The sequence below is a fragment of the Drosophila yakuba genome, chromosome X (assembly GCF_016746365.2).
Source record: "Drosophila yakuba strain Tai18E2 chromosome X, Prin_Dyak_Tai18E2_2.1, whole genome shotgun sequence".
NCBI classification, from domain to species: domain Eukaryota; kingdom Metazoa; phylum Arthropoda; class Insecta; order Diptera; family Drosophilidae; genus Drosophila; species Drosophila yakuba.
The window spans coordinates 3,086,474-3,099,376 of record NC_052526.2 but is presented as its reverse complement, the minus strand read 5'-3'; positions in this window follow the sequence as shown (position 1 = coordinate 3,099,376).

The window sequence follows — 12,903 nt, the reverse complement described above, 5'->3', positions numbered from 1 at the left end:
GCACCGCACAACTACACCCAATGCCACCCGCTTTTGGCCAACTCTTTGCCTTTCACCCTTTGCAGCTAGCTGCCAATATTTGGCATGCAACAAGCCATTGTCGCACGATAATGGAAAATGCGAAATGTGATTTTCCAGGCAGAAATATACCTGTTGCCGTTTAAACATGTTCATTTTAAACATCTTGAAACATTTTCTAAACAGCATATTCCTTCTAACTGATGCGTCGCTAAGTACTTGCATCCCAATAATTGGTTCGAAGCAATCCATTAAATGTGGCCTGCAGAAATGGCGAAATCACAAATTCTATATCATTCAATTTTGCGGAAAAAGGAAGAGGATGGAAAGTCGAGGACAACAGCCAACATAATTCCCCATTGCAATTGTGCGCCATAATGACATCCTGTGCGCAATGCACCGCGTTCAGCCCACAAAAAAAAAAAAAAAGAGTCCTGCCAGGCAGCCATTAGCGAAATATGAGAAAACATAGAACGATGACAAATATAATAAGAGCACCCAGAGCGAATCGCAACGAGTCAAAGAAAAAATTGCAAAGAAAAAATACATCAAATGCATAGGGTGGATTGTCCGATTGCATGAGGGTTAAGTTACCGAACAGCGAACACCGAACACCGAACACCGAACACCGAATTAAGCTGAATAATTTACACAACCCCTTGAAAGTGCACTTAAGAGCTACAATATAATAATAAATGGAAGCGTAAAAATGCTGAAATATTATTTTCCCTTCGCCCCTAACCGCTTCGTTCATAGTCCTTCGTCCTTTGGCATCCTGGCTTCCTGTCACTGACTGCCAATAGAAAATTGCGTTTCCCAATTGACTGACTGATTGACAAATCGACTGACTGTCTGACTGCGGAATTGCGATTCGGCTACACCGAAAAAATATGTGCCATTCAACATGTTATACGTATACTTAATTAGTTACTAAGCTGAAGTAGTAACATAACTATACTCTAACTATTATCATAAAATGATCACCAACTTAGGTCATTTTTACCATAATATTTGATCTGCAAACAAAACTAGTTTCTTCCAGTGAGCTTGCGCTGGGCTGTGCAGTTGTCTGAACGGGCATTGAATGGATCCTGAAAGATGGAATGTATCCTAAAAGGAGGTTGGGCGATGTGCTGGATTCAGTCAAGTGTATTATCAATTGAAAACTCAACGAACTTGCCAGGTAGCAGTGAATTGGATTGGATTGAAATGGATTGATTTGACGTGGTCGGTTAAGTTGTCGGCAGCTGTAGAAATCGCTGTCTAGTGGAGGCGCTATAACTATACCCTTCATATACGAAAAGGGAAAACAACTGATTGGACAGCCAATGCAAGTGAAGTTCTTAACACTGATAGAGAAAACCGAACTGAAAGAATTACAATGACACATCTAATGAAAAATTTGATATCAGCTCTTGTTTTCAGCATACGCTTTCTACTCCTTTTCAATTGATTTATGAATTAGAATTAGAGGGTCGCCATAGGGCATGCGCCAGTCGACTATATCGGCGCACAGTTGCTGGCCCGATTTTTCTTTCCTTCCGCTGCTCCTCGCTAATGACGCTGATGAGTTGACGAGGTAGGTTTTCCAGGATATTAACGACAGCGCCAACGAGGACGCCCGTTAATGAGGACGATTATAATGTTGCTGATTTTGCGTTGAAACTAACAGGCAACTGAAGCGCACAACTTAACCCCAAGCCTTACCCCTTTTTTTTCCATACCCATATATATATGTATATCCATTGCATTTTTTTCGCGATTCTAAAGTTTGTTCTATTATTCCGAGTGCTGGGGGGATGTCGAGTACGGTTGGCATATTTCTGCTCCAAATGAGGTTTGGTTTTGAGATCCGTTGGCGCAAACAATGCCGCACCACCCACCCAACCACCTAACCACTCAACCACTGAACCACCCAGTGCCCCCTTATTGGGAAAAACCCCTTGAGCAGCCCAAGACTGCGCCCATCTATTCAATTCAAAATTCGCTGCGTGGCCCCACGATAATCACGATGATGACGATGATAATAACGACGATTTTGCTGCTGATGCTGATAACTGATGACTACTTCACTTAATGCAAATTTTCATCCGGACAAGCAAAAAAAAAAAGATTTCATAAATTGATGAGTTCCACCACACAGAGCAAAAGAAAGAAATATAGATGAAATATAAGCAGAATATATATTAATCATTTCATAACTAAGTCAGTTTCGAATTAAATCAATTTACAATCAATTAGATGAAATAGAATTCTAGTTTCTTAACTGTGATTATGATTTGAAATAGAATTCTAGTTTCTTAACTGTGATTATGATTTGGTTCTTCTTTCTTACCAAAATATTAACTTAAAGACCATTCGTTGTTCTAGGGGGAAAATGACTGAACTTGATGGCAATCCCCCAGGTTTTTCTCCCAGTACAGCCCCGTAAGAAAAACCTCAAGGGTTGGGGCAGCAAACGAGGCCATAATACTGCAAATCGTTGTATAATGAATGAGATGCTGCAACTCGTTAGGCCATAAAACATAAAGAGTGAGTGTGGGGGGCGAAAAAGGACCCTTGGATGGATGTACACTGCTTTGAAAAGCCTTGCTGGCAAGCGTTCTGCAATTTCACATCTGAAATTAATATGCCATTGTGGAGGTGTGTTTAGGGCCAAATAAAAAGTTGCGAAATTCAATTTCCACCTCGATTTTCCCGCATTCGAGATACGCTAACGATTTGCGCAGGAATGGGACTCAACTAACGAGATTTGCATATGGATGCGAGTGGTTTGCCATCATAAACTCAATTCCCACAGCGACATAATCAACTGACGGCGAAGACGAACTCAGGATTCTTGCTCCGAAATTAAGAACGAAAATTGCATTGAAATATGGGAAAAACTTGGAAATCAGCAAAGCAAATGAAGCGGAACATCCAGTATGGGGCTATGTGGCACTGATTGGTGGTGAAATATAGTTGGTAGGAGTTGTGTGAACCCCCTTCACAGGTTTAGGCCGTGTATCATTACCAAGAGCTTTGGGCGCTGATCAATGTATTAATATACATTATATATATGAACTTTGTGTACTTTAACTAGACACCTGTTACCTAGATGCGCAATTGAGAAACTGCACTCATTTTTAATAAAAACTGTAGTTTTCAATAATATGTAATAAGTTTTAATAAATGAATAATTATAGTATTGTTTAAGCTTGTAATACTTAGGAGTCAACCTCTGCCACCAATCTGCGTTTCTTTGTGTTCTGATGAACTCGTGTGGTTAACCAGGTGCAACTTAATCCCTGTGACTAAGCCTGGCATTAAGTGACTGCCCTTACCCGCAATCAGTCCAATTGCCGGCAGGCCTCATTAAAAAGGAGTCGTCATGATATGCCTCATTAGGAGCGATCCGGATACGGAAGGGCCGGATTCAGAAGGGCCTGCATAATTGTTGATTCGATGCAATCGAAATTCGAGTTCGTCAAGTGTTTACCGCCCAGATCATCAAGTCATCAGCATCACAATCGGTGATTACGTGGATACGAGATTTCCAATCTAATATCCGGCAAACGCTGCCCCCCCTGAAATGCGGACAGCCGACCAACCAGGACCCAAACTGGCGCCAAGGTCCAAGGGTTCCGGACTCTGAGGGCTGGCTATCTCTGTTTAACCCACGACGACCCACTGGTGGTTGTTTCTTACCTGCTGAACGGGCGGGGCGGCGGGGGGTGGTTGGTTTTGCGTTGGGTGGGCTTATGGATGGGTGGCTCATAGAGTGGCCGAGAGCAACCCTCGATTTTTTTTTCCGCCTTGTTCTGACTTTCGTAATCATCCTTGACAGGAGTTCCATGTTCCATGCCCCTCCCAGTTAATTTGTTCGGCCCTCTCTTTCGCTCGCTATGGTGCCCTCTCTGTCGCACGCCCATTTTTCTGTGGCCTCATTTATTCATTTTCATTTTATGAATTGCATTTGCGCTCTCTCCCTCGCGCCCTCTCGCTCGCACTCGTGCGACCTGCGCACACACCACTCGCCCTCACTCTCTCACTCGCCATACAGCCATCTCTCTCCGTTGCGGTAGCCCTCTCTCGTTCCCACCCCTACATAGGTGGCCTCAGCAGAGGAAGCCATTATACATTTTCCTTCGTCGAGGGGTTGGGAAAGGCGTTTATTAAAACGCTGATTACGACTTGGATTCGGCAACCCCTTTCGGTAATCGGTGGTTACTTGTGGCCAACAATCGCCTAACTAACCAGGAAACTAATTTTGGAAGTCCCAAATCTTACAAAGCCCCATTGCATAATATAGCCATAGCATCAGAATGTAACCAGAAAGCTCATAAGGGAGGCGGACATTTTTTTGTCGATAACTCAAATTTTTTTGACAAAAAACGAACAAAACGCGACTTTAGGCAACAATTTAACATTCGCCAAGAGCTTTTAGATAAAATTTATTAATAAAGAAAATTACCATCTCCAATTTCATTAAAATTTAAAAAAAAAAAATGGCTAACAAAAAAATTACTATTTTGCATTTTTGGTAACCATCATCAAAATTTGCGAAAAATGGTCAAAAATTAGGAATTCCGTTCGATTGGGAATTTAAATACGAACTCAACGAGGTATGCCATTCCAAATCAAATAATTATTTTTTAAGTTAAAGTTGTAAAACAAATTACATTTGCAACTATGAATACAAATTGGGATTGTAGTCCTAAGCAAAACAAGGTTTGCCATTCCACGTTGGGACAATTATTTTAAATATTTTTGACAAACAACTTATTATATTTTACCGAAAAATGAGAAAAACAGTTTTGGGTAAAGTTTGTGCCATTGCCTGAAAAGAAACTGTTTTGCTTATGCAAATAATTGCATTAATTAATTGCCAGTAATGACTGGGATGGACTTGACTAGGATGAAAAGGACACGACCTGAACTTTACCGCATAAAATCGGCGGTCTTTGGAGCCTCATCATTCGGATACTCTTTGATTCCGCACAAGTGCACAAAAGCCAAAGCACCACGAAGTTATTCATATTGCGATGGCAGGACTTAAGGATGTGCATGGATATGCGGATATGGGATACTTGAAGCATATTAATGCATATGCAAATTACTGAAGGATGGGCACAAAAGGAAAACTGCAGCCGGCAGGTGATGATGTGGTGCATGGGTGTGGGATCATGTGGCGCGGTGGGTGGCTCAGTGGTGCCGGCGGTTTCGCTTGGTTGGTTCGTTATTCGGTTACATTGCATTACATTTCATTTCAGAGATACACCGGAAGAACTTATTGCTGAAGCTGGAAATTAAAATTGTTAAGAGCATCTTTAGCTTAGATTTGTTTTGTTAGCTTAAATGAAATTTGCAAAGTATTTTTCTATATGGAAATTGGGTAAACACCAGCATTTAAATACTGTCTTATTTGCAACTATTTTCGCTACGTGTCGCTGGTAAGTCGGAAATTTAATTCCTTCCAGTTTTATGCATATTCACAAGATGACGACAGCGGCAACGCACACTTTTATAAATTAAGGATAACGACGTCGTCCTCGAGAGGTTGTGCGTGTGTGTGTATGTGTGGGTGCCGTGTGTGTATACATACATACATACATATATCAACCTGATGGCTCTGTAATGAGACGCATTTTCCATATCCCGCGGATATCCTTGGCTGCTTTGCATAATGCTCCTTATGCCTTGGCTCATAATTGTTATATGCTTGCATTTCTCCGAGATTTCTTTTCGTTCGTGCAAATTGTTAAAAGACCATAAACAATTATTTTGCATTTCGCTTTGAGGTGCGATATCCCTTTGACGGACGGCCGTCCTTCGGCGACATGAAACACGTGTGCCACAAAGGATCTTATTGCACTTTTTGCGTCTGAATATTTTTTTTTGCATTTTACCAATGTATTTAATCTGCCCATCGGCGATTCAAAAAGGTGAATGAAAATTGCTAAAAGGGTTTCAGCATACATAACATCCTGCAGCTCAGCAATACAAATGCACATCATAAATGCATATAATACGAGTATGTTTTATATTTTTCCTTGGGAAATAATTTTTAAAACAATGCAATTAAAATATAAGAAATATATTCATTGAAGATTCAATTAAATGAATAATGAGTTGCAACCTTTAAGCGTGCCTATGCCTATAAATCTATAATATACTGATTTTTTTTATCAAAAAATAATAAAAAAAAATGTTGACAAAAATGTGATATTTTCAATCGGCGTATTCGCCATAACATGGCCAAAAAAGGTGTCAGAGATAAAATGAAGACTGTTTTGTGTTGCTAATAAACATAACTAACTATCCCTATCACTACTCTTATGGTTTTGGGATAAAAAAATTTTGACAAATTTTCGCATTTTTTGTAATCAAAATTTGCAAAAAATGGCTAAAAAATAGAATTGCCTTTAATGGACACCGTTCAATTGGGAGTTTAAATACGAACTCAACGAGGTATGCCATTCCATATTCAGACAACTATTTTTAATGTTATGTCCAAAAAACTAACTATTTTGTAACTGAAATTCGGAAAAATGGCTTTTGTCATAAATTTAACAAATTTTTAAAGGGCATTTTAACCATAACTTGGCTAAAAATGATCACAAACATAAAAGAATAACTGTTTTAAACAGTAAATTACCAATACTAGCGATTTCTGTCACTTTTTGACGGACTGGGGGAAATTTCATTTTTTTTTTCAATTTTTTGCATTTTTTGTAAGGGGTACCATCATCCAAATCTGCAAAAAATGGCTAAAAAATAGAATTGCCTTTTTAGCACACCGTTCGATTGGGAATTTAAATACAAACCTAACGAGGTATGCCATTCCATATTCAGACGAATATTTTAAAAGTTGTGGCAAAAATCTGATTTTTTTATGACCGAAATTCGAAAAACGACTTTTGGAAAAAATGAAACAAATTTTAATGGGCATTTTAATCATAACTTGGCTAAAAATTGTCATACAGAACTGTTTTGTGCAGCTAATTACCAATGAGTAAATTTTCGCATGTAAGGGGTACCATCATCAAAATTTGCAACAAAAAAAAAAAAAAAAAAAAAAAGGCTCACTTTGAATGTTTTATTTTTTCAGAATCTGTCCAACTGGCAAAAGTTTCATTTAGCACCGCACTGGAGCGTGAAACCTTTCAGACCTCTTAAAAAGGCCCTTTATTCGCTGTCTTTATGCCCATTTGTTTTCCAGGGGCGCGACTGCAAGCCAAGCTGCACAATCATAAAAGGGGGAGCTTTCGGTAAATTTCCACATTTCCACATTTCCCCATTTCACATGGGAAGCTCCACTTTGATGTCCGCGAATTGGGCGGATACCAAAGATTTTCAAATGAAAAATACGAAAAATGAATAATGAAAAATACGAAAAATACAAGAAAAAAAGAGAACCATGATGGCCGACATGGAATGATGGCGAATGCTTTGCTCACTCTTGATTTTAATTTGAGTCTCAATTTGAATTTCAAAGGGCGAGCAAATGCACAAAGAGCGAAATCAAACAATAAACTGCACTCGAGCACGAGGCAGGTGGAACTGGGTGGTTGCAGTGGGTGAATTGGGATGTGAATCGTGGGTGGGTTTTTTTTTTTGGGTGCACCAGCCTCCGGTGGCAAGTGACAAGTACAAGTTGGCCATATTTGGACGCCATGCTGGGCGTCTTAATTCGATCAAAAGGAGCTCCAGCATCCTAGCCTCCTCGATGCACTCGCGTTCGCACTCGCAGCCGTCAGCCCCCATCTTCCATTTTAGGTTAACACCCCGCGTCGATGACGAAGTCAGCCTCGTTGCCGTCGTCTAACCCTTAAGAAGTCCTGCGTGGCTGGGAACTTTTGAGGACATTGTTGAAATTATACTTGGCGCAAAAAAAGTGTTTCCTAAATGATTTTAATGAGAAAAAGGGTTACCGTCGCCGCGCTCAAGTGGCAACGCCCCCCGGGTGGCAACGCCGCCACTCCACTTCGTCTCAGTTGCACTTCAAGTTGCAAACTCAGGGAAAAACTTGTTAATTTGTTTAACAAAAATGTGCGCGGCTTAGCAATGCTACAATTCAAAGACTCCCTATTTCTTTGCAAACGTTTTTTAAACTCTAACAAAATGGTGACCCTAAAATAAACTTTTATTAGGTTGACCCCGAGGCAACACTTTCATCAGCTGCAATTTGAGTAGGAAACCTTGCTTCGCAACTTGGAAACTTGGCAATGTTGCAATGTTTTCTTAGGAAAGTATTTTGTACTTTCACAAAATGGTGACCCCGACGACAACTTTAGTGGGAAGGCCATTCGGTGCCCTCCTCAGGTTTCCAATCTCTCTAGACCCAATCAAACAATCGACATCAATCATAATTTTCGCTATTTTCCTCTCGCATTGATTACTGTCTGTTCGGGCTTTTCTTTCGTTTTGCCGCGCACAGATTTTTTGCGCCATTGTGAATTTTGTCATTTTCTTATTTTCCATGGATGTCCTTTATCCTTGTCAACAGCAGCTAACAATGGTTCGAGGTCCTGGGCTGTTGCTCCTTTGGCTGTCGTTGTCGCCTGTCGGATTTTCATGTTCATTTGTGGTGGGAAAATTGTCATAATCTTTTGACGTGCACCCCGCACCTCATTTGTTCGCATTTTTCCGGGAGGGTTTTTCTTCGCTTCGTTTTTTTTTATCTTCAGCATTCGGCTGCTTGCCACCTTTTTCTGTTTCAGTGCTCTTGGGTTTTCCCCCGCTTTTTGCCTTTGATACTCAATAAGAAATTGTCCTTTACAGGATTAGTGGAAGGTTGACAAAGCCGAGAAACTCACTTAATTTGCATTTCCCACCATTTCACCATTCCGCCCTCGTTTACCATTTTCTTCTTTTTTTTGTCTAAGCCCTCCTCCTTACAAGGCGTATCAACTTACGAATCATTAAAATTTCACGGCTGACTTTCCCCGCTTTTCCGCGGGAGAAACTTTCGCTCGACGGCAAAGAGCAGGCAGCAATTAGTCAGGAAAAAGCGATGGGAGTGGCAGGTGTAATCAAGATGATAATGATATTGGACTCATCCCAGCACTCCAATTGTCCCGTCATGTGAACTGCAATTGAGTTTTCCACACCATTCAGCTTTTCTCGACACCAACAAAAACTAAAGTTTAATGGGATTCAAAACTTAACTCCAATCGACAAATTCTGAAAACATTGCTTGGCGGAATTTAGAAACTATTTTTTAACATTTCATTTTGACTAATTTAGCTATGTGGGTTTCTTGACTTTCAAAGAGGATTTACTCGATTCGAAATAGCTAACAAGAAATGGACACATTTATTTATGAATAGAATGTTTAGTTTTTCCTGAGTACTTCCTGCGTCCTGTCAACTCAATTTGTCCTCGTCCTTCTTGCCAACAAGTGTGAAAATGGCAAGCCAAGTGTATGGGAATAAATGGGCAAATTGAGACACAAATTGAGCAACAAAGAAGCGGAAGGACATATGCGAAAAGGTGCCTCAGCTGTTGGGAAAAATAATGGGAAAATGGTCAGGGCAAAATGCTGTTCATGGCTAAGTGAGTGACAACTCGATTTATTCGCTTATTCACCGGACACTTATTGTCGAAATCGAGGAAATTGTGATTGGTTTTATACATTCGATTTGTTGGACCACTTCAAATACTTAATTCCATTCACTCTAAGATGTATAAGATATTATATCGTAAACGGTTCTATTTGTATTCACTATTCATATTCCTCTGCTCTGAAGAAACGGTAGCTCCATTGTTTTCCTGCACCCATTCCGATTGAGTAGTCAATTCATTCACTTAATCTTAAACCATTCATTCGTAATCGTAATCGGAGACCCACACGCCGCACACTCCATTGACCAAATCACCTGCACAATATTTATGCAAATTTCTGTGGACTTATTTATTTGTTAATAGGCAGAAAAATATAATGATTGCATAATGCGGTTGAGGTGGGAAAAAAAAAACACGAGCAGGAGGGGAAACTGCTTCTCAATTCGAGTGGAAAACGAGGATTTCCTTTGTGTCCGCTGGTGTGGGGGTGGAATTTAAATTCGAATTCGAATTGGAAGCCGAAAGTGCTGGTTCACTGAAAATATATTCGCAATTCTCTTAAAAATATTTTCGAAATTAAGTATTTCCTTTATCGAATGCAATTTTAAATTGGTTTCTGCTGGATAACCAAATGCTGGACGAAAGGCGCCATTTTGCGGTGGTGTTCCTTGAGAGTTCCCCCTTTTTTACCAATGCCCCAAGGGAAGTGGAAATGTCAATGAGTTTTTTTTTTAGCCGCAGGATGGGGGGTTGGATTTTCATTTCAATTCGGATTCTGATTGTCAAAACACGCGATAAATGTCACCAGAGATGCGGATGCAGGGAAACCTGCAAGATGGCGCATTTGATTTCCATTTTGCTTATTGCGAAACGAAATTTGGCGGGGGTAACAATTCATCCTTCAAGCGAGGTCCCCTTTGGTATCCTTTGTGGAGATCCTTGGACGAATGACATTTGCGCCAGGAAGCGGCATTTTGGCATTTTAAGCAAATACATGTGGAGTGGGGGGCCATTTCCTTTTTGTAATCGAAACCCGATCGTCATGACACGGGCAATCCTTTCTACTATTATCCTGGCGGTTGTCGTTTAGCTCTTCACGCAATTTAATCAACTTGCCGCGTTTCCTCCAATTTATTTATTTGTGTGCCGAGGACGAGGTTGAGGACGAAGGTCCTGGTATCAATTACCAAATGTTTTGACAGCGATTGTCCAAATAGGCAGCTTTTGCCCAGCATCCTTTTTTTCTCACCGGCTGCTCATCAGGTATCCTGCAGAGGTTCTGGGAATCCACATTCCCAACTACAACATAACTGCTGTAGGTTCGTCAACAATCAATTAAATCACCAAGCTTAGTAGTTCAGCTGTTTCGACGCACTAAGATAACTACACAAAGTACACAGTACTGAATTGTGTTCTTAGCTGATATGCAATGTTAATTGAAGTTAGAGCCCCATTGGGTAATCATTATCAGTAATCAACTTATATCGAAAAGCATCAACTTTAGCCCAATCTAAGCGCACAAACCCCTCTTATCCAAATAACAAAGAAAGCCCGTAGGCCAGATTGAATGATTTTTCCAATCAATCAAATGACAAAGCTCCAGCTCCCAGGAAATGAAATGTGGCGCTGATGAAGCAATCAATGGGAAGTCTCTGCCCGCTTCGTTGTTATTGTTATTATTATTATTATTATTTTTATTACATTAATGCTATTATTGCCAAGTGAAAATGAAAACAATTTGAGGCTCGTTAAAGTTGACACTTTCATTAAGTCGGCGAAGTTAGAATCATATTTTTTTCGCGTCCGTTGGGCGTTAATGAGGAATGAAATTTGACGAGACGTGGAAAATTAGTGACAAATTAAAAGTCCAACAGTAAGGGCGGCTTCGGGGGTGTTGGCATTTTCGGGAGGAGGTTTGTTGATGCCGCTGCGAGCCATCCAAATTGTGTCAAATGTCAAAATAGAAGCAACTCCCCCTACTTAATCCTACTCACCCCCCTCATTTGTGCCCATCCTTTTTTCACCACCTGCTGCGCCTGCGACTGCCAACGTCCAATTAAATGCCGAAAGACTGAAAGGCGGAAAAGCGGGAAAATCGGGGGGCGGGCGACGGGCGGCATAGATGTCAATGATGTCGTCATGCCACCAATTAAACTAATGATAAGCAAAACGAGCAACGGATCGGAACGAAACGGAACGGAACGCGTCGAAAGTCAAAACATGAAGCCAAATGTAGAGGAGCAAAAAGCATCTGCACGGTAAAAAAAAAACTAATTAGTCACCAAAATTACCAAATGTATACAACAATATCTGCTGCTAGGTTTTCTATTTGCTAATATTTTAATTTATTTATAAGAAATATACGAAAACTGTTTTTCGGTTGCATTTCATTTGTCTAGAAACGTATTCAATTATTTTTAGCAGTGTATTCCTGCAGATTGTGATGCCTGCATACGTAACTGTTAGTGTGTGCCCTCATCATCGTTCTGGAAATCAGAAATGGCAACAAAAGCATCGCTGGCAACCAAAAATGGCAACGAGAGACGTGAGAAATTGCTTGTTATCAAGTTTATTTCGGTCGGCACGTTGCACATGCCAAAAAGTATGCTACGGATTCGGTTGAGTTCTGCGTGTGTGTGTGTAAGTTTGTGCATGCAAAGCTGAATCCAACACACAGATACACACGCACACACACACACACACACACACGTCGGGTTGTCCTTAAGTGGCATCATTTTGAAATAAAGTTGATTCAATCAGATACTGGCATGGATGTGTATGTGGATGTGAATGTGGCACTGGATATGGCACTGCGTGTGTGTTTGCGGGTGTTTGTAGTGCTCCAACTGTCACGCATCCATCCAATCCAATCCATCCACTGTCGGCTGTCTTACATCGGATATCAAGCTCGCACTTCCCACATCCCTTCTAAAGCCCTCTGAAAATTAACCAATTTAAGTTTCCGGCTGAAGGACGCAAATGCAGTAGTTACTGTATCTCGTTTTTGCCTAATTGGGTTGCCAGTTTAAAGGAGTTCAGAAGTCAAACCTCCATTGAATTCCATTGAATATCAATGCAATTGTGATTGGCAAAAAAATTTGAGAGCACATTCATGTGAGAAAGGACATGCATTCATAACAAACAAAACTATTTGAAAAACAAGGAAAATTTGAGACGACAGGAGTTTTGCGATTGCAAAAACATCTCTAAATAAGCAGACATTAACTGCTGAAAAACGTGATTATTTTATAAATTATCCAAACATACAATTCCTGAGATAAAGCCTCGCCAAATTGGCAGGCAAGCTTTTTTGGGCTTTCAGCTGAGGCACCAACCGCA